The 22,552-nt window shown below is 39.1% G+C and overlaps 1 long non-coding RNA gene across 1 annotated transcript; it reads left to right on the plus strand.

The window, feature by feature from the left end:
• The first annotated feature begins 3,397 nt into the window (after positions 1-3,397).
• Positions 3,398-21,543, plus strand: LOC127020318 (uncharacterized). Its single transcript, XR_007767055.1, has 3 exons — positions 3,398-3,517; positions 20,335-20,407; positions 20,773-21,543. It is a non-coding gene; the product is annotated as an uncharacterized LOC127020318 (long non-coding RNA).
• The last annotated feature ends 1,009 nt before the right edge of the window (positions 21,544-22,552 follow it).

Genomic DNA, 22,552 nt, shown 5'->3' on the forward strand with positions numbered 1-22,552 from the left:
CAGATAGCCCACAGGCAGTAAAATTAGAAGTGGCCAACATGCAAGAAAACATACTGTAATTAAAAGCTGTTCCCTCTCGATTTCCTCTGCGGGTTTCAGTAAGAAAAATGTTAAGAATAAACTCTTGAGCAAAGCTGATTTTTTACAGGTTTTTCCATTTCTAAAGGTACAAAAGTCTTAATTTGTCTTTGACAGTAGTAGTAGAAACACCTGTTCTTAATTGAAGAAGAACTCTCCTGATATTTTCTTCTAGAAGTCAGACAAAACCAAACCCTGAATCTGCACACCTCTGAAACTTCATAGGTTTAGAGCTGGATCAGGCTGTAAACTGCATCTAGTCCATATCAATACAAGAAACCAATCTAAAAGAAAAAGAAATCAAAGCTGGTTTAGAAGTGATGTGTATATTAAAACTCGTTTCATTCATACTCTTTGAAGGTTATGCATTCCTCCCTATTCCAAGAGCCTAAGATTGTGCAACTTGCTCTCTGAGAAGTGAAGTTACCGTAAGCAGTCTTAAGTTGCAGGCTTTTTAGAGGCGGGTAGTTTTGTCATAAAGAGTACAGGCAAATGTCTGTGGATCATATCCTTCAAAGGGCTGTCCTAATGAAGTGATCTCGAGGGCTTCAGCATGGTTTTAATGATTTGCATTCTCTTGGCAACTGTTGGTACCTGATGCTGTGGAAGCGTTTGCATGTACTGCAGCCCAGGTCCCTTGCAGTAGAGAGTCAAGAGGCAGTGGAGATTGGCCAGTGTTTATTGGCCTTGATGGGGTAGTGTTCCTCATTAAGAGAATGATGAAAGACTGGAAAGAGCTATGAAGATCAAATCCTACACACTATATATATATATATGTATTTGTGTGTATGTGTATTTTTTTTTCCCTCCTGGAATAATAAGAAGCTGTCCTTTCAAATACCTGTCTGTTCATCAGAACACTGGGTAGGCATATACAATCATTTGGGACTTACTGCTGTTAGATCTGTGCTATTATTCATATGTACGTACTTATTAACGACTTTTTTTCAAAAAGGCATAGCTAAAGAAGCCATAGAGGTGGTAAGGGGGAGGCTACCAACTTACCTTTCCTAAATCCACGCTTGATTAAGGTGAGCTGGATTTCCGTAGGCTAAACATTAGCCTACTTTATTCTGCCTATGCTTAGTGCATACCAAGTATAGCAGAACCCAGCTAGGGGGAAATTTAGGCTGTAAGAAAGATGGGAGGAGGGGAGACAGGCTGTAAGAAAACCCTTATAACCATTTCTATGAGTCTTTGCATGCAGATGGAGTAAAATTGAAGAGCTCATCCATATATGAGCAACTAGAAGCAAAACCAACATAAACATTCTTGCACAACTAATCAATAAACTAATATGTCTTCATTAGCAAGGTAGCATTTTGTGTTATTGATATTAAAGACCTACTTTTTGTGTTGGGTCTCACTGCAATTGTTATTGATGAATAAAACCCCGTGGGCTGAAATTGTTGTGTTTTAAAAAATATAATCTTGATTGGATGGTTTTATTTTTCTTGCATTGCTTCTAGCCACGTCTCCTATTAAGCCACAAAATATTGAGTATGTATCATTTCACAAGTCTCAATTGTGACTCATACTGGACACTGCATGTATGAGACAGTAGCAAAACGATGAAGCTATATTGGGGTATGTGTATCACTGAGGGTTATTTTAAGACTGGATTTTGACTTGTGTCATTCATAGTTTAAATATGACTTGTTCAATAACATGTTCAGTTGTAATTAGATAATTTAATGTCTACTGACAGGTCTTTTGTGACTGAGACCCAATTTTAGCTCTGCATACTACGGAGCTTGCCAGGGAAAAGTAACCCCTTTTACTCAGTAAGGAAGGATAATGGGTAACTTCTGGAATTAAGTGAAAAATTGAATCCAGCTTCCTGTGTGCACTTTAGGTCCCACACTGGGATTACAGAACTAGCTCTGAACTGCTTGGCTGCTGACAATAAAGATTTTATGTGTGTCATGTTGAATTTTCAAAAAAAGTTCTCGAATCAAAAAGGTCATTTTTACATTGAGTCCAGGCTGTTTGTTTAGGAATTTAAGTGCTTTGCACTGGCTTGTCTTCTCTGTAGGACTCAAGTTTATGTAGCCATTTTGGAGAAAAATGGTAATATACCAGTTTAAGGAAAGGGGAGAAAGGAAATAAGGTCATATGCAAACAGAATTTCAAAGTGTAGCCTACTTTCCATCATTAAGAATTTATCCACTGAAGAGCTCTTATTGGCCAAATGCTTGCTTGCCAATGGGTTCACTATAAGAGGAATTTTATAAACACAGGAATCATATCATTTTGTTATATTATTATATATTAATATCTATCCATATATCTATGTATATATAAGCAATGCATAATCGGTATCTTTACCAAAGAAGGTGCTTCTGCCCTTGGCATGAGACAGCAAATAAAAGTAAAGATGCTTTTTCATGTATTCTACATTTTAAAATATTTATATGCTGTCTTCTGTGGCACATAACCTATTGCATTATAGGTCATCTTTTCTGTAGAGTGTTTCATTCTGAGACTGCTTGACTGTGCCATGTAATCACTGGGAGCAGACACGAGACCCCTACAAAAGGGAAATGCCATCATTTCTAATCTGTGCATGTAAATGGATCATGCAAGACTTAAGGGCTGTACGAATATCCACTTTGAAAAATTTTAAAAGTCTGTATTAAAAGCTTCTTCATTTTAACATAGCATGCTCCCACAGAGACTTTCTGCAACGCTCCATTAATCAAGAAAAGCTTCATTAATCAAGATGTAGTCTGAATTTTTTCAAAAATATTTAAATTAAATACTCAGTCCTGCCAGACTATATTTTCTACTGTATTTAGCTAGAACTGTGTGAAACTCTCAGTCAAGAGAAGATCAGTTGATCTTAATGCAGATTTCAAAATAGAGTGTCTTTAACTTTGAATTTTAGGTTCCTTTTGGTATGAGACAGATTTACAATCCTTCTATTTGTACAGGATTTATATATTTTATATAAAACTCCCGTGCGTACTGATGGGAGAATATTTTCTTTGAAATTCTGCTGTGTGAATTCCACAAGAAAATAACCAGGAAGCCCTGTGATGTGATATTGTAACCAGACTCTCACTTAACTACTCATTTGTCTTTTAACTTGGTCGTGGGAACAGTAATTTACTAATCTAATTCAATGCATTTGTTGCCTTTAGAGATCAGTCCTGCTCCAAGCAAAGTCAGTAACAAAACTTTATTGATTTTACTGGGACCAGATCAGCCCCTTTACACATGAGGGAGACCTTATACCATCATATTTTTTTGTATAATTGCTGAAATATTGACCAATGTCTTTGTCCAGCACAGATCCTGACATACTTCGTAAAAGGAAATTCAGAAGGCAGCTGACTTCTCCAAAGAGCTGTAACAGGTCAAACATACAGCCAGGATTTCCAGTCCACTGAACCACAGTGCGTAGGAGGGCTCCACTGTGAACATGTGGCATGAAGAGGTAGATTACCCAATATTTTATTAATATACTTGATAATTATTGCTTTTAACTACTTAAATGACTAATTTTTCTTTCCCAGGCATAGATAAGGGCTGAAGTTTTCAGAAGAAATCAAGTATATTGTAAAACAAGTATTTTTGGGAGGAAGTTTAGTTTAGTACACGAATGATGACCCTTTTTGCCCAGGAGTAGGAACTGTCTTACAGTCTGTGCTGTTGAATATACTATACATCCAGATTCTTGTTGGAGCAAATACGATAAAGAAATGAGGGACTGAGACTTTGTTCATGGTGTCAATGACACGTCCTTCTCGTATTCTGGCTCTAGATCAGTTGTAGGGTTTGGCAACTAGCACAGGACTGTTCTAAAACCCATCAGTTATGTCTGTAAAAGCATTCACAGTAATACATACAATAATTTGGGAGCTCTTAATCTTTAAGATTTAGACAGAAGGTCATAGGCAGAGATACACAGGAGTCAATAAGGAAACTACTGGAGGATGTTAAGTGAAATTCAAATAGATCAAAGTATATGATCGATAGCCTGAGTTAATAGGAGATACCTAAACTGTTGTCTCAACATACAGTTAAAAATAAAAATATTTTTTAAGATAGACTCTCCCTGTTGGGATTGCTGTGAGAGGAAAACTTGGATATGTTAATTAAAAACTTTAAACAAAGAATATGCAAAATGTAGAGAAAAGCATGTAGTCTGGGAATTGAGTCAGTGAGAACGCATACAGAATGAGATTTGTCTACAGTCTAGCAGCTTTTAGCCGAACTGCCTCAGCTCTGTATGAATAACTGGGAAATGATTCATAAGCCATTCTGAAGTTTCTGATCAGGGCCTTATAGAATGAACAACAATGCACAACCTCTGCATCTTCGAACAACCCTAGGTTTAGTAAACTGTAAGGATTGTACCCCCCGAAGGTCTCATATGCTGTTTCAGTTTAATTAGGCTATCAAAAACCCCCACCTGTTCTTGACATTTATGAATATATGGTGTTCTGTGGGGTTTTTTGTGTGAAGCAAATTCATAGCTTCACCCTGTCTCCATTTTTTTGTGTGCGCGCAGGTAAACTGTGTTTGAAATTACCCTTTATTTTATAGAAATTAGTTGAACTCAGTAAAACATCTCTTCTGAATAACTTTTTAAATATAAAGGCCTTGCTGATGTGTGGCTAAATATTGTGAGAACTAATCTATTAAGAACAGAACCAGTAATTTCTTTACTAGAGAATCCTACAGCTTTATCACATTGTGCTATGTGAAAGTAATGACGCATCAAGCTCCCCATTAGTTAGTGAGCAAGAAACCCTTAGGGCAATTGAAATGAAACAACTTAATGTACAGAGTACCTGGCAAAAAATTACAAGGCTAAACAAGAAGAATGTTGCTACGCTGGAGGTCTGTAACCACGGTCTCCAGGAGCCGTGAGTCCTTCCCGTACAAGAGCAGTTGTTACGGACAGTTATTCCTTGTAGCAAAAACCCCTTCTGTCTATTAAGAATATGGGCTGTGTTACCTAAGCAGCACAATATATTTGTAAATTTATATTTGAAAGTGTCTGCACAAGACAGCTTTATTTGTGTATTTCAGCATGGGATATTGAAAAAAATCCTAAAACCCTTAATTAACCTTTGATGTGCAAAACCCTTGTTTCGTAATCAGAAAATAAAGAAGTTGTTTAATAAACAAGTTGATTAATAATAAATACATAAATGTCAGAATGTCAGAAGGTGTATTCTGGAAAGATTGCTGTACATTTAAGCTGTAGATCTGACAAAACTAATGAAGAACATGGATATCAAAGTTTGTTGAAAAATCATTTTTGTGAAGAACTTTAATAGATTTTTTGTCAGTTTATATTTGCTTCCACACTTGGAATTACCTGGCTTCCCAAAGAAACGGAGATAAGTTTTCACAAGCCAAATTATGACTGTAAAGATTAAATTTATTTTATTTGCTCTAAATAAATAAATAGCTTTACCTGTGAATCAGAGAACAAGTTACAATGAAATTAGATAATTTCTGTTTCTCTCTCAGGTTTCATTCCTAAATCATAATTAGCAAATGTGTCTGCCATGGAATTCCCTTGAGAAATTTCAAATATGCCAGATTTTTAAAGAACAAAATTTGTGCTGCTAATTGATTGCATGAGCCATTTTATGTGTGGCAGTGGGCAGGAGACAGAAATGGGACATTTTATGAGGAAACATAACACAAGAATGCAGACATTTTCTACACTCAAATCATAGAGCAAGACATAGAAAATAAATAAACAGTATGAAAGAAAAAGTAAGTCTGAGGACTCTGCTTCTACGCAGCCTACACAGGTCAAAACTATGCTCAGGTCTCTTTTGTGGGTTTCCTAAATATTTTGATACTTTGCATGAGATGACATTGCTGGTAATTTATCTTTTTATTAAAACATTATTTGTCTCCCACATACCCTGCTAGGTATCTGTATGTTATCCTTCATTGCAATTAAAGTTATATTTGTAGAGCTAGTATTTGTAGAACTATATATGTTCTATACATATATAGTATAGAACAACTATATGTGTAGAACTAGTAGGCATGTGGAAGAAAAACTACAGGTTCAATCATTTTTGCTTGCCTTATTGCTTCAGCTTCTGAAGACAGAGAAGCTGACTGACTATTGAAAATTACTCAAGAGTGGTAGATTGAAGTGGCAATTACTCTTACACCCTTGGCTGGAGTTCTCTCTCATGCTCCTTTATAGCAACTAGTATGTTTCTTTCATCGTTATTTACAGCATGAAAATTCACATCAAGAGACGTGTATTGTAATTTTGGAAGCGCAGCATTTCTGTGCTGACACATCAGTTATTTTAATGTTACATATGGAATTAAATTATTATTATCAATATTACTTTCTTACACTTCTATCAGAGGCAACATTAATTCCCATATTAATGTACATATTAATATGTACGCCTGAAATATGCTGTCAGATGTTGCCTAAGGTTATTTACCTCAAATCCTAGGGCTTAAAGTTCATAGAATTATTCTCTCTTAGCAGCAAGTTACAAACTTTTGTCAAAAGAAGTAGGACCCACCTGGTATGATATCCTCCTTCATGGGATCCTGCGTTTAAATTAAAAATACTACTAAAATCAGAAGGAGCAAGCCTATGAGTAACAGTGTGTAGGGACAATATGTTTCGATTCTGCAATCCTCTCTTAATAAGAGCTTTATAGCTGGTAATGAATTGTAGGGAGAAAAGTAGGGATCCAAAAGTCTCTAAAGTCAGGTGTTTGTATGATTACTGTTATTTTCACCAGGATCTGTGGTTTAAATACCAGAACAGTAACAGATGTGTTGCCATCTTTAAATTTTACAGCTTTGTTTATAATTTCACTTTGTTAAAATTTTAATACTTTGAAGTAGATCGTACAAGTGCATGTGGCATAATTATTGCTAGAATTACTTAAAGGGGATTTAAAGAATTCTTTTCTTAGCCATTTCCTACAGGGAGCCTTTCAAATTCACTTTACTGACTCCAAACCATTTCAATTTCTACTTGTATAATTTTACAAGAAATATGACAAATGTAACTGTTTTCCCAATGTTTTATGTCCCTAATGAGGAGCAAAAGGTCAAGAACTTTGGGATGGAGAGGGAAGCCAATTACTCTTGCTACCGTGCTTTGGAATACTGTTTGCAACTTGCATGCATTTTCTACCAGTAGGATTACAGGACAGTTAATTTCCTTAGAAAGTTTATGAGGCTCAAAGGATTGTTTTTTGTATTTTTTTTTTAACGTTTGTGGTTCTTGCTTGAAAGAGGCTCCACAATATTCCCTCTGTATATGTGCATAGCATATATCTAAAAAAAAAAAACAAACAACTTTCTAGAATATTTAGAACTTGAGGGTTAGATTATTCTTAAGGTCATTAGGTGCTTTAAGTTGCAGATAGATGTCTGACAGATTTTCAAAAGCGCTTATATGCCTACCTCATCGGTAGAGCTGATATGCCTAGCCTATGAGGTATTTGTTAAAATCCTAATTGCCTATCTGCTTCTTGGGCACCTTAATTAAAAATCTGGTTCTAAACGTCATTAGGGTCTATGAGGGAAGGCAGTCACTGGAAAATAAAGAAAAGATTGGAAAGAAAAACAGGCCAGTGCCATTAGCAAACTCAATAAATTCTTCTCATGTTTGGTTCTGCACAGCTGACTTGAAGGCTGGATATTGAGAGAATGATAGAATGGTTTGGGTTGGAATGGACCTTTAAAGATCATCTAGTCCAACCCCCCTGCCATGGGAGAGACATCTTTCACTAGATCAAGTTGCTCAAAGCCCTGTGATATAAGAAAAAAGGTGGGTAAGAGCTTTCTTTTCCCATATAATTATTGACTGAATTTTCCCAGTGTAAGGAGAAAGATGAGAAGGCAGGGACCTGCTTTTGAAAATATTAGCCCTGGCTTCTGTTTAAGTAAGGCTTGTCAGCTCTCACTGAGACATTGGGCAAGTCTGTGCAGTAGGTGAAGATCACTTAAGCTAGTTCAGTTTGTGATGACCCCAGAACTGGAAATACTGGGGCATGTGGGGCCAGGTAATCAATCTTTCTGGCCAAACAGCCGTGCTGCTAAATATCCTAATGGCTGTAAGTCATCAGACATACCCCATGGTGTTTCGTAGCACCAAGGGGGAGACTGGGACAAGGACTGCTTCTCAGGCCAAGGACAGCACTGCTGCCCCATGGGTCCCACCACCGCAGTGCAGGCCAGGCCTCAGCTGGGCTGTTGCTCCTCACAGTGGGGATTCAGGATACCTCCGCTGTTCACGTGCCATGTCATCCAGATGGAAGTCATGCTTCAGTTGCCAGTGGGCTGCATTCATGGGCTTCTGTAACATGCTCCATTGCATACTTTAAACATGCCCTTATAGCCTAGGAGTCTGAGACTAACTTAGAGAGTTCCGAAGGTCATTTAGGATCAAATGTAATAAAGAGTTTTAGCCATATAGTGAGCAGCCCTGTAACAGAACCCATAACCTTCAGCTGGGGTACCTCTCCATGGGCTGTGGTGGAGATGGGGAAGAGAAGGGAGAGATTTAAGACACTTCAATCTTTCTTCCCAAAATGGCTAAAGACTGCGGAGATCTTTCTGAGATCTGCAGCCCTGTACCCTGTATAGCCTGCAAAGGGATTTCCATTTGCCTTTGGACAGAAAGTGAAGGTAGTGACTCCCATTTAGCTTTAATTTCCTTTAAAGGTAAAATACAGGCATGGTTGAAGAGCAGAGACAGGAATGCACTCATCTGCTAATCATGAGAGTGCAGATCTGTTCTTTTGGTTCCGTGTATCTTGCATTTTTTTGTGGCATGCTGTGGTACAGATTCCTGCAGAAGGTGGAGCGTGCTCCCAGCTTAAGGGTAGTTTAGTGTCATCACCGGAGCACTCTAGTGAGGGGGAGAGTTGGGACTCAAACCCACAGCGCTACTCAGACAAAGTTTCCCTTTTCTGGACTGAGTGCTCTTACCTACCCACTTGCAATATAAAATCTGGGGTCCAAATTTTGCTATACTAGGAGTGAAAACACTTGATAGATTGAGACTCTCTGTGAATATATGCGGAAGATCAAAGATACCGGGATTCTGGTTGGTTTCAGGATACTGAGGAATTCAGCATAAATGTAAAAGACAACGTACTATGCCAGGGAATGAGATGAGGCCTGGAAGGATGAATGATCTTTGAGTGAAATCCCTCTGCCAATGGACGCACTTAGAGTTGTAGAGACTTGTGATACGTAAGCCCTATGAAACTGCTTATTAAAGTAACTTACTTCCAGTAGTTATTTAAAATTGATGCAGGACATCTTTTTTTTTTCTCTACTTTTTCAGTAAGTGCATGCTCATTTTCGTGCACATTCATAGACATTAGCTTTTCAGTTTCCTCCTTTGATACCCTCTCATATTAACCTGATGTGGTGGGTTGACCCTGGCTGGACACCAGGTCCCCACCAAAGCCGCTCTATCACTCCCCTCCTCAGCTGGACAGGGGAGAGAAAATATAACAAAAGGCTCATGGGTTGAGATAAGGACAGGGAGAGATCACTCACCAATTACCGTCACAGGCAAAACAGACTCGACTTGGGGAAAAAAAAAATTAATTTAATTTATTAGCAGTCAGATCAGTGTAGGATAATGAGAAATAAAAACCAAATCATAAAACACCTTCCCCCCACCCCTCCCTTCTTCACAGGCTCAACTTTACTCCTGAATTCTCTACCTCCTCCCCCCGAGCAGCACAGGGGGACAGGGAATGGCGGTTGCAGTCAGTTCATCACACGTTGTTTCTGCCGCTCCTTCCTCCTCAGGGGAGTACTCCTCACACTCTTCCCCTGCTCCAGCATGGGGTCCCTCCCACGGGAGACGGTCCTCCATGAACTTCTCCAACGTGCGTCCTTCCCACGGGCTACAGTTCTTCATGAACTGCTCCAGCCTGGGTCCCTTCCATGGGGTGCAGTCCTTCAGGAACAGACTGCTCCAGCGTGGGTCCCCTGCAGGGTCACAAGTCCTGCCAGCAAACCTGCTCCAGCCTGGGCTCCTCTCTCCACAGGGCCACGGGTCCGCAGGTCCTGCCAGGAGCCTGCTCCAGCACAGGCTTCCCAAAGGGTCACAGCCTCCTTCGGGCATCCGCCTGCTCCAGCGTGGGGTCCTCCACGGGCTGCAGATGGATATCTGCTCCACCGTTAACCTCCATGGGCTGCAGGGGGACAGCCTGCCTCACCATGGTCTTCCCCATGGGCTGCAGGGGAATCTCTGCTCCAGCGCCTGGAGCACCTCCTCCCCCTCCTTCTTCACTGACCTTGGTGTCTGCAGAGTTCTTTCTCTCACATATTCTCACTCCTCTCTCTGGCTACAATTGCTCAGGTTTTTCCCCCCCCTTCTTAAATACGTTATCCCAGAGGTGCTACCACTGTCGCAGATTGGCTTGGTCTTGGCCAGTGGTGGATCCGTCTTGGAGCCGGCTGGCATTGGCTCTGTCGGACACAGGGGAAGCTTCTAGCAGCTTCTCACAGAAGCCACCCCCGTCCCCCCTGCTACCAAAATCTTGCCACGCAAACCCAATACACCTGATATGCCAGGTGGCCAGTAAAAACACATGGTTCCGTCAGACTGGAACAGAGCTGTTTAATGCACTACTAATTCTTCTCTTCCATTGCTGAGCTCTCTTCATTCTCCTGTCACATCGTGGCCAAAGTCCATGGCTTATCTGAAAATCAATACACTTAAATGTCAAAGCCATCTGAGGATTTACACAGTCCCTCTGTCCCTTGGTTTTTTTTTTTTAATTTTCTCTCACTTGGATGCCTCTGTGCCTAACTAAAATAGTACTAGTAGTCCTAGAAGTAGAAATTGGTGGTCCAGCTTTTAATATGCCTGTTGCTTTACATGCTCCCAATTTGAATATGTGATTGATATGAATCTGTTCTAAGTGTTATGTGTTCCGTACTCGCCTAACCGTTTTCCTAACTTTAACAAAACCAAAAATAATTTAAAGCATTTGAAAACAAGCATTTAGAGAAATCACTAGGTGAATGTGGCTATTTAAGTGCCATACCAACCAATTCAGGCAAATAGGAGCGGTTTCTTTCTGAAACAGCCAAGTACTTTGGGTAGGCATTTTGTCTGCGGGGGAGACCATTACATGAGATGCATGCTGTGGTAGAATTAAGCAAACTTCAAGCCGTGATTCACCGGCAGAACAGAAAATTGTATCCTCTAAGATCTAAGATCTAGAGTTTATATATAAAGAAAGAACTAAGCTCTCTCTGATTAAACACTGTGCAGGTATCCCTCTGTGATGTGACTAAGCTCAGTCATCAGTGAACTTAATTCCTATGATCCAGAACCTTTGCTGATTTACTCTGGCGTAAATGAGCAGAAATTCCAGAGCAAGTCTAGTTATATTTCAGTGTAATGGAGAGCATAAACCTTTGTAATGGCAGCACAATATGGCAGGTTTTTGACTGCCACTTGACTCCAAATGCTGTTTTACTTGACCTTCAAATAGCACAGTCCCTTCCTAACAGTGTTTGCACTGCTCTTACTGAGTTACAGTATTTTATTTTTGTATTTGATTGTAGAGATACTACACTAAAGAGACTAGGAGATAAATGGACCAATAAATGGTAACTGATTACTTGAGTGGAGTTTAACTAGCAGAGTCTAAGTAAAGCAGTGGAGTGATAGGAATGTTTTTGGTCGAGTGTTTTTTTGGTTTTACTGACAGCATGACAGATCAAAGTTTTCCTGTGAATGGGGGTGGGGAGAGAGATGGATGGATTTTGGTTCTTTGTTTGGTTTCAATTTAATTGAATGGCTTAGGAGGATGCATTGTTTATTAGACACAGACCACCATCAAACAAACAAATAAATAAAAAACTCCTGGCAATTGTTTCTGAACATTTCAGATTTCTGGGTTTTGAGGGTTTTTTTGTATCTCTGAGAACATAAGAGTATAATTCTGGGTTTAGTTTCTGCAGCCAAAGATTTGGAGTAGAGTTGCAGTGGCTTTTTTGTATATAGGATAAATTCCAGCTTTCCTTTGCAAAACATGCCTAATGAGACCCTGACTAGGAATGCTGTGGGATGAGGGCGATGCTGTTCCCCTTTCAACCACAGCTATGGTCTCCAGACTAGATACTGTCCACAGCAGTGATTATGCACCTTAGACCCAAGCAAGAAAGTCTTATTTTGCCTTCATTTTCTCTCTCTGTCCATTGGCAGAGAACTCTCCTGTATTAACACTGCACATGGTCTGTCCTCACCTTTCCTCACCTAAGGTAGTGAGGAATTTTGGCTTTCCTGGTATGGAAATATACATTTATATAGATGCATATATGTATATAATATATGCACACCCATAAATATTGTATTTTCAAAAGGTCTCACAAATACGGTATTAAAATGATAACCATAATGTGTTATGTTTGCACTATTTCTTGCTATGTGGTTTATACAGTCTGTGTCACAAAGGTGTGCCTAGTAATGGCATCTGTTCTGTGGAAGATCTGTCATGCAACAGTTTACCCTGTGATAAGAATGGCCAACTGCTTTTGTTCTCTTTTACAGCTGCGGCAGCCTGTAAGAACATAGTGGAGTGCCTGGCAAATTGACTTAGAAAATATGAAGGAGTTCAGTGTATTACTATGTTTCACAGACTGCACTTGGCATTACGCTTTGGGTGTCTCATTCTAGTGACAGAGACAGTAAAAAGAACAGACAATGGAGTCCAACAGTCTCTAAATCTGTTGTGTGACATAATGAAAATGGGAAATGATGCAGTATAAACCTGAGTTATTCTCAGTACAGTCTTTGGATTGAGATTCTTCAATAGGATGATCCAGTGTTCTCCTGCTGTCATAATTCGGACTAGCCACAGACTTGTGGTTTATGAGAGTTCTCTGGGTAGTGCTGGTGACTGATGAATTCCCAGGGCTCCTGGCACATGTTGTCGAGGGATTAGTTTTAATGATGAATACCTTTGTTCTTTTCCAAAATCCAGTGCTGTTTCATGAAAAGAAAAAGAGAAAAGACTACTTCTGGAAATGGTTGTTCATATCTGCTGCCACATTTAGAAATAATGCATCTTGCCAGAGTGATATGTCCAGACAAGGAATCAAACCTGTTGTTTTCTTTTTACACCCCCCTTGCAGATAAGAATCTAACTCATTTTTCAATCAAGTGAAAGTGGAGAATCAAGAATATAGGTGGGTTGCATTGGCTTGATCTAATGTCCATTGGAGACTCTCTTTATTTGCGTGTTTGTTTTTAGGTTTTCTGAGTAACCATCTGCCTTCACCCTCTGTTCTCCTAGCCCTTTGCCAGCTCTTTTCTGGTGGAGAAACAGCAATACAGTTCAAATATTGTCTCATTTGAGTCTGTGAATTAGCCACACATACACTGCCTCCTATAATTCTAAGCCTGCTGCTTGCATTTGCGTCTGTTAGAAAATGAATATGTGAAGCTTACTAATCAGGTAAGTCCCCAAATGGCTTCTCTTTATGTTTCTCCTATTAAATAGCTTTCCTCCATTTCTTAAATTAAGTGTTTCATAGTTGGACAGTAGATCAAGCTGGCCATGCTGCTGTAATTGTCATCTTAAAAGAACAGTTTTTTTATGAAAGCTCATATAGCTAATAGCAAACTGAATGTGCTTGGGGAACTGCCTAGCGTGTTTCACCAGCATTTTCACTTGCCTTTCCTAGAAGTGTTATGCCAAATTTGTCTTGTCTTTTGTGGTTTTGGCTTCTAAATATCTTGTCAGCTCTGATGCTGTAAATTGCAAATTTAGCATGTTAGTTGGAGAGGAAGTAGAACTAGTTGAGTAGAAAAGGTGGTCATGGAAATGAAGAAAACCAATTCAAGTGGACACAGTGGGTGGCAAAACCTCAACAGGTGGAGGATGTTACCCTAGGAAACAGCTTTATGTTACAAGCTGTGCAATATAATGCACTTCTTTCTGCTTTGACAACCTGTGCCTTCAGCCTCATGCTTAATAAAGCACCTAGACTTATATTCTACTCCCTGTTGTGTCTTGCTGCTTAATTATACAGTATCTGTTTGATATTTGATCATATTTTGCTGCAGGAACAGTTTTGAAAATAATTACTCAACATGAGCACAGAATTATTTTTGGGTGGTTTACAGTGACAATTTCCTGACTGACATTTCTGCAGAGGGAGAGGCACAGTGATTTGTCAATTCATTAAGAAAGTTGTATTTGGAGAGGTTGCGTGGATGGATGGAAGAGTGTTTTCCAAGTGCAAATTTGAGCTTTCCTCTTCAAAAAGAAGAGAAAAATGCCAGGAAATAAAGAGTTATAGGCTCAGAATCCTTTTCTGACCTATTATTATTAGACATGAAGAACACTAGCTAACAAAGCCCGGATATCTGAGAAACAGGAGGTCTGATGTATGTATTTTGCTTCCTTTTTCTCGGTGCTGTTGTAGCTGTCACAAGATCCAAAGGCGGCAGAGACTGTTGTGTCTTCTATGGCAGAAGTGGATGCTCTCTGCAGACGGAAGAGCCGGCCGAAAGCCCCAAGGCCTGGTGCTTCCATTCTCAGGGCAGGGATGCTGAGGGCTGCGCTGTTTCCTCAGACCTAGCACTCATTTGTCTGCTGCAGCTGTATTGTTTTCATTTCCTTTGGTCTCTGGTTGCCAGTGTTGAAGCGCAGTTTTAAACGCTGCCACTAGATTGTAATGCTTCTGCTTTTCTTTCAGGTTTCTGTTTTTTTAAGGTAGGCGAGGGTGCAAAGAGAGTGATAGTGTCAACACTAAGGGCTGTGAGAGTGATTCCAAATTCAGTGCTTATTTCTCCTGAAAAAGCCATTGGACACCTGTAAATAGTAGTAAAAAAGCAATTAGAAAAAAGATACCTCTTTTCTCTAAAAGCACCCCTGACTAATATGGATGTTTTAATTTTAATTTTTTGTCATCATCAGAACAACAAACACCAAAAGTGTTTTTTTCCTCCAATTTTGAGGGCTTTTTGCTTTTGCAATAGAAGACTAGGATTTCCCAAGAAATAAATTTCTTGGGATTTTGTAAATGTAAGTTTTTAAGCATGTTTTGCCTTACTGCAGCATTCAGTAATGAAAATATTGATCTTATTAACTGTGATAATTAGAGCTGAACAAAATACCTCCAGCAACAGCTAGTGAATATGCAATGGAATAACAATTCTGAAATTGCTTTGCCAGTGTTTACAGGAGATGAATATTGTCAGGGGTAAGTTTGCTATCAGGAACATTGTGAGACGAGAGCATGGTAAATATTTGCACACTCTAAATTTTAAATTCATATTTTGGTATTAAAAGTTTCCCTTGTAAAATAAAATAATATATTTTTGTTTTTCAACTAATCTGCTTAATAGGAGAAACAGAATTAAGCAGGTTTTGCTATGCAAGTTCAAATCAGAGTAATCCCCAGTTGCCATAGCCTGTGAGTAGTGTATTTACAGAATGTCTAGAGAAGGAGGTAAGCCTTGGATAGTTTGGAACTACAAAGCAGTGATATTTGTGAAGAAATTACTTGCTCTCTTCTGATAATGACTCTGTGTATGGCATATGATGTTAAGTGTTGAGCATGCACTGGGTTTACAGGAGATACACTTTAATATATATTAAAACAGTGGTTTTAGTACACAGGGAAAGATGATGCTATAAAATACTTTGTGGAAAGGCTGAAGAAGATTTGATTTACTAATAGTGTGAGATTCCACTGAACTTTGAAGTAATAAATCATGTTTGCTTTTGAGTAACAGTTGTGCAATACACTTGTCTTTTAGCAGGTGGCAAAGATGTCAAGGAAGAGAGATTCTGGGCCCATCGCTTTTAGACATGTCCAGCAATATAAGTATTGAGATTTCACTCTGAGTTATTAAATGTTGTTCTACCATCTTCTTTTACAGCACAAGTCTGATTCTGGCACGTGTTCCTGCAATAGAGCTGACAGTTACCACTGTTGTAATGAACCGTTTAATTACTAAAATGTTGCAGCCATTTTAAGCAGCATACACAGTACTCGTATGATTAATTCATTAGTGTATTAATTAGTTATATTTAGTTCTAATAATTTAGTTAAAGTTTGTAAAGTGTTTTTCAAATGTAAAATGATAAGTATGTTAGGGATTTTCATTGATACTATGAATCCCTGAAGTTTTTTTGTTTTGCATATGTAGAAAAGAGTTGGGTTTAGACCTACTTCTAACATATGGGGCCAGAATGAAAGATGTACCAAATTTATGATACTGTAGTGGCCAAAAGCAGGCAGAGTTAAATCCAAAGTCTGGCATGTGTTCTTTAAAATGAGGCATTTTGCCATGTTTTTGTTGGAGAAGCACTGACTGTTGGGTAACAAGAATGAAACTTCTTAATTAATAACATCAACTCTGGTGTGGGGTTGTTTTTTTTTTTTTTCAGAATAAGGAATTAGCTAATCTTTTTTTTTTATTATTATTTTAAATGCTTACTTCCTTGGCCTATGTTATACTGTGGATTTATGTTCCAGTATCTCAGTTCTTCATGTACTTTCCAACCCCGGTTCTGCAACTCAGAAATGGAGTTCAGTCATAATGGTTTCATTTTTAGGCACCAATCCCACAAAGTCTCTGGCATATGGGAATGTTGATGGGATGACTCACATGCATAAAATTAAGCTTGTGTTTAACCAATTGTAGGATCAGAACTTTAGTCACTAGTGGAAATGTATATTTGACTTCCTCCTGGAATTAGCATAACAGATAGGGAAAGATATACTCCTAGTGGGAGAGATGGAGAGAGGGTGATGATCAGGGAACAGGGACAAGTCCCTGCCCCTCAAGTGTTTGTTCGAACTGACAATTGTTCTTGCAAAATGAGAGACTTGAACTTCAAGATTATTTTTTTTCTTAGTATTTATGATTATTCTAAAAAGAAAAACACAAAAAAATCACAATAAGGTAGGTGGTTGACTAAGATAGATCAAAAGCTTGTGTTCCCTAGCTAGTTGTCTCTCCCTTACGAGATTCCTTCTACCATGTTTAGAGCTAATGACAACAACAAAAGCTGCTATGGGACTCAGTTCTACTGTGCTTCTGCTTTTGGCATTGGAAACAGTAAGAGTCGTACTCTCAACTCTGACCTCTGGATGCCCCAAATTCTTTTTTCTTAGAATTTTATGTTCCTACATGTTGTTTTCATTATTATAATACTCATAAGAGTACTTCTGCTGTATATGTTTATTATGTGTGTGAAGCCCTGACCTATATCTGAATATGTATCTTAGTACCATGCCATGCTTATGTTAGTTTTTAGCTGCTCCATAGCTTCCCCATATTTCTTCCCTGTTCTCATGCAATGGTCAGGTGTGGCCTTGTGTAAAGCAGAGTTAATTGCTGCAGTGTTCTTCTGCCCATTCCTTAGAGGAATTTCTTGTCTGCTTTATATCCGATGTCCTCTGTGGTTGTCTTAGCTGGGTGCTGGGTCTGGATATTTATCAGTATGATTCAGAAACCTCCCAGACTCTGTATTGGCCCCCTCTGATTATATTTTGTTAGTAAACTCAGAGTAGGTTTGTTCCAACTACTCTACAATTGTGTGGTTTTTATGATCCTTCCCAAAGGGCCCACTGACCTTTCTTTACTTTAAAGAACAAGCAAATCATTTGTCCATGAGGATTTGGGGCTTGAAAGAGCAAGCAGAGAGGGGTAGCAGAAAGGCAACAGTTGTTGCAGCAGTTTCCAGCCTTCTGGAGAGAGCTTCAGGGAACATCTGACAGCTACATCGGCTGGGAACTTCTGGCTCACTGCTGCCAGTGAGGTCTAGCTTCCAGAGGCTTTTGCTTCTATCAACTCTAACAGAGAGCGTCTGTTGGCTGTTTCTTGATTAGGAAGTGCTACAGCTATTGTCTCCAACTGACAGCTGCTCAGGGAAAGTCAAGCACCATTCAGCTGGCTACATAAGAGCACAGCTCCCGGCCTGTAGCTAGCAGAGAGGTAACAGTTGTAGCAGCAGTTAGCAGGGTTGCAGAGTGGCCCAGAAATTCTGTTCAAGACAGCAGACTTGAAAAACTTGCTTAAAACTGTCCAGTAATAGTTACAGTGTGCCATGGGGCATGATCTCCAGCACCAGCTGGAGCGACTTGGCACATCAGAGGCCTCAACCCAGACAGGGCTCCAGCGAGAGGGTGCTGCCATCCAGATCTTGAGCTATAGAGGGTGTCTGATGCCTCTGCCTGACTGAGCAACACAAGTTGCAATGAGATTCCTATTTGATATAAGGAAAAAGTTTTTTCACCATGAAGGTGATCAAACACTGGAACATGTATCCAGAGGGTGGGATCCCCATCCTTGGAGATATTCAATGCTTGGCTAGACAAAGCCATGGGTAAACTGGTCGGGGTAGCCCTACTTTGAATGGTAGATTGGAGTACAAAGGTCCTTCCTAACCTAAATTATTCTGTGTTTCTGTGTTTTTATGAGAAACATGCTAGTTGCACAGAGCCTGTAAATATTGGCTTTGGGTTTGTTTATATTTGACTACTTCAAATGAAAACCTAAAGAATGATGCCTATGTGGGACAGCAAGGAGCTTCTTTTACTGATTTCATTACTCAAAGTGGTGCTTCATCCTTTCTCCTCCCACCACTCAAAAGGCTTTTGAATTTCTCAGTTTAGCACAGAAATTAAAGGTGACTCTCTGATCACTTTTCATGAAATGACTCTGTCAGGTTTGAAGTGATATTGATTTAAGTTTGTAGAGGGAGGGGGAACATTGCGATCCATCTGATGTGGCAGCCTTAATAGACTCACAGGGATATGATTATAATTATCGTTGCCATTAAACACTAATTAGTACTGTTAATTAGTTAAGCACTAGAATAAGCTTGTCTTGTTCTGCTGTTGTGTTGTTTATTTATTTATTTAGGGGAAATAGGGAAGGTAAATTAATCTTAGGAAAATTTAATTTGGTCCCTCCCACAGGAAGAGTAGCTCTTGATCCTGTTACCGCTTGTCTCTCTCTATTTGTGAAACCCTACAACTTACCTTGTAGAATAGCTGGAGAAGAGCAGCAGCTCAGCTATGTATATCTATCCTCCTGAGGAAGATCCTTGCTCTTTTACAATAGCTCTGCTCTATAACATAATAGTGGGTCTGTGCCTGTTCAAGGCAGTGGAGGGTTTGCCTTTGACTTCAGTGGCAGCAGAAACAGGCCCCAAATGTCAGAAGTGTACTTGCCTGTCTGAGAAACAGAAGAAATGACAGGTCTGGAATATGATTACATTTTCTGATTACTCTGCAGTGATTATGTTGAGGTTTTTTTCTGTGTGTCATGTCAAGAAGCACTCTCAGTGAGACAGTTCTCTTGGCTCTTGAAGGGTGAGTTTGTAGAAATACTTAATTTCCCCTTATGGAGATTTGTGCTTTGAAACAGTAGTTGGCAAGAGAGGAAAATGACTCATGGTGCCCTGAGTTGCCAGAATTGGGGAAAACTGAAGTGAGTAACTTTGCTCTGTAGCTGTGAGAAAGAAATCGTAGCTGATTCTTTTGCTTTCAGTCCTACAGTTTAGGGTACACAATTCTCAAAAACTCAGGCAAAATTCAGAGGTTCTTGAGTTGGTATGGGAACCACTCCAAGTAATTTCAGAATGGTACAGGGATGGAAACATGAAAACCTTCTGCGGAAACATGCATGCTAGTCCGAAGACAGGGTTACCTGGGGAAGGAAGTGTTTTACTGGCATGCATATATAGTCCTTGTTTGAAAGAGTTATTCAAAACAGACAGGGGAAGGTCTATAATGGCTCTACAAAATAAAGTCATGTAGCTTCAGTTGTGAGTAGCCTTTCTCACTTACCTGTCATTTTTTTCTGAAAAGAGAGTGTCTTTGCTGGATAAAGGGTTTAGACTGTTGCCTCTCTGAACCAGGATTATCTCTAGTCTTTTGTAGGTACTTCATCTCAAATATGGGCACCCTATAGGTGTCTGGAGCCACTGCCATGCAAATACTAATGACCAAAAGTGGAAAAACACAATGATCGTGTCTGAGACACTGTAGCAGCTAAATGACTGTAGAAGGGGAAGAAATATGCACTAATGAGGGGAAAATTATGTGTCTTTGTGTAAATAAAGTGTCAAATATCATTGGGTATATAATTTCCAGAGTTTCTCTTTTAAAATCTTTTTTGAAGTTCCCTTTCCAATTTTAATTACTTAAATTTGTTATTTGAACTTTATTTTTTCTCATTTGTACTGTAAACACTTTTTATCCACTCATGGTTTTCTCTCTCTTTTTCCAGGTCACTTGATCCTGAAAAATGCACAGAATCCATCTTCATCCTCTGTTTTTAATTAAATTTTCCATTTATTGATGTAAGTTTTCTTTTGCCTTTTTTTTTTTTTTTTAATGTATACGTGTTTTACTGTGTTTCCAGGCATGCAGGCCCAGCTTTTGAGTATATCAACTTTTTCTTTTACTTTACAAAATAGAAGTTCTCTGTCTTTTTGGCCATATTGCAATCAGATGTATAACAAGCATCTAACAATATATAGTAAGGGTTTTGATAAGCTCCTGTATAGCACTGAGTAATTGATTATCAGAACAGGTACATGATGAATCATTAGCTGTATCTGGAGAACTCTATACAGTAATGATCTATGAGCATCTTATTTTTCAGTGGGATAGAGAGAGCCCGTAAGATATATTCAAATTTCATATACTCACATCTCTCTTCCAGAATGCATGTGGGATCTGATCCAAACACTGGAGAGCTGAAATCTTGAGTACCAACTTCTACTTCTTGTTCAGGACTCAACTGAAAGCTTTTCTGAGAAACACCTCTCTTTTCTGAAGAAGAAATCTGCTCATACCTCACCATTTTTACTGGAACAACAAAACATGCTTTCTTTGATTTTTGCAATTGTCATAAAAGCACATGTGACAGCAGAGTCACAAATTAAGACAGTAATTAGAAACTGAATATAAAATATGCACTAGCAGGTTTCCCCCTTTGAGAAAGCTTGAGCTGCATGTGACAGATCCTAGTCATGTTGCTCTGTATGTCATTGGTGCCGTTGTTATGGGTGTAAGAGACAAAATACAATGGAATGCATAAGTACCATTTGGGCTATAACTCTGAAGGACAATGTGATGAGATGAAGGTAGAGCATTAGCTGTATATGTCAATGGTCTTGCTTTGATTGCTTTGTGTCATCATCATCCTAAAATTACGTGAAAAACAGCATTTTTGGGGTGAGTAGTGTTAATGTATTTTACAGTGTGATTGATTTAGCAGAAGGTACTGCAATACAATCTGACTTGCAACAGCAGAAACTGAAACCGGAGAAGGGCATTTCATTTCCGGCAGACAAAAGCGGTGATTTCCAAGACTTCCTGAGTTCCTGTGCCTTGATTTGGTAACATTTTGTTGATTTGACTGTGGGTTATGATTTGCAATAGCAAAATAGGTAAGTCTTGTACTGGCAAAATCATTAAGGGATAATTTTGGTTCCCACTGAAGCCTTTGACAAATGCCCTCTTGATGCTAGGGGGAACGTTAGTGAAGCGTATACCTCTAATTTGAAGCATTTAAATTATGAACAAAGGCCTGTCTGAGTATTCTTTAAAGTAAAGAACTTTCAACAACGAATACTCATTTCTGCTTCTGCCCCCATTGTCATCAGCTCTGTTGGTGGGAGGGGATTACAACCTGTCTCCAGTAACCAAAGCCAGCCTCAAGCACATTCTCTTGGCCTTGCAGACAACAGGCTTGCTGCAGTCAAGGCTACCAGCCAGAGCCTGTGCTTTCAGGTGAGGGTTCTGTGGTACCTCACTATTTACAACTGGAAGTTAGTACTGCAGAGGAAAATAGTTGTGGATTTTTTTCTGAGAAAAGAATAGGGAGTTTTCAAAGAGAGGAGGCTTTTGCAAATGCTGGCTGATTGAGTCAGAAATCTGGCTAGCTGCTCAGGCTTGCTGATGTACCCGTTCCTTGTTTTTAATCCTGTGATATGCAATGAATCATTAACGAGCTCAGAGGAGAGCTGTAGCCTCCATAAACAACAAAAAAAAAAATAGAACTTCTGCCCTCATTTTTGTATCGGTATGTGAAATAACCTCACCTTTCTTTGTCCTCTCCTGTTTCTCCATATTTTTATTTCTTTCCTGTAATCCAGTTTCCTTATGTACCTTTTCATGCATCCTGCTCATAGAAAACTCATCAGGCTTACTAGATATGAAAATGATAGTATCTTCTAGGAGTTTTGTAATTTCTTCTGCTGTAATAGATAGCCACATGCAAAACAATGAGAAACATAAGGATATTGAAACCACCCTTGTGTAATGATCAAGTAAATCATGAAAGTAAATCATGAAGAAGTTTCTAAGGAGCCTAAAGGACTCCTTCAAAAATTAGGACATTACTTCCTAATATAAGTTAGCTGGTAAAAAAAAAAAAAACAAAAAAACCCAAAAAAACAAAAAACCAAAACAAACAAACACCCAAAACCCCGAATAAA

Source organism: Gymnogyps californianus, chromosome 10 (genome assembly GCF_018139145.2).
Source record: "Gymnogyps californianus isolate 813 chromosome 10, ASM1813914v2, whole genome shotgun sequence".
NCBI classification, from domain to species: domain Eukaryota; kingdom Metazoa; phylum Chordata; class Aves; order Accipitriformes; family Cathartidae; genus Gymnogyps; species Gymnogyps californianus.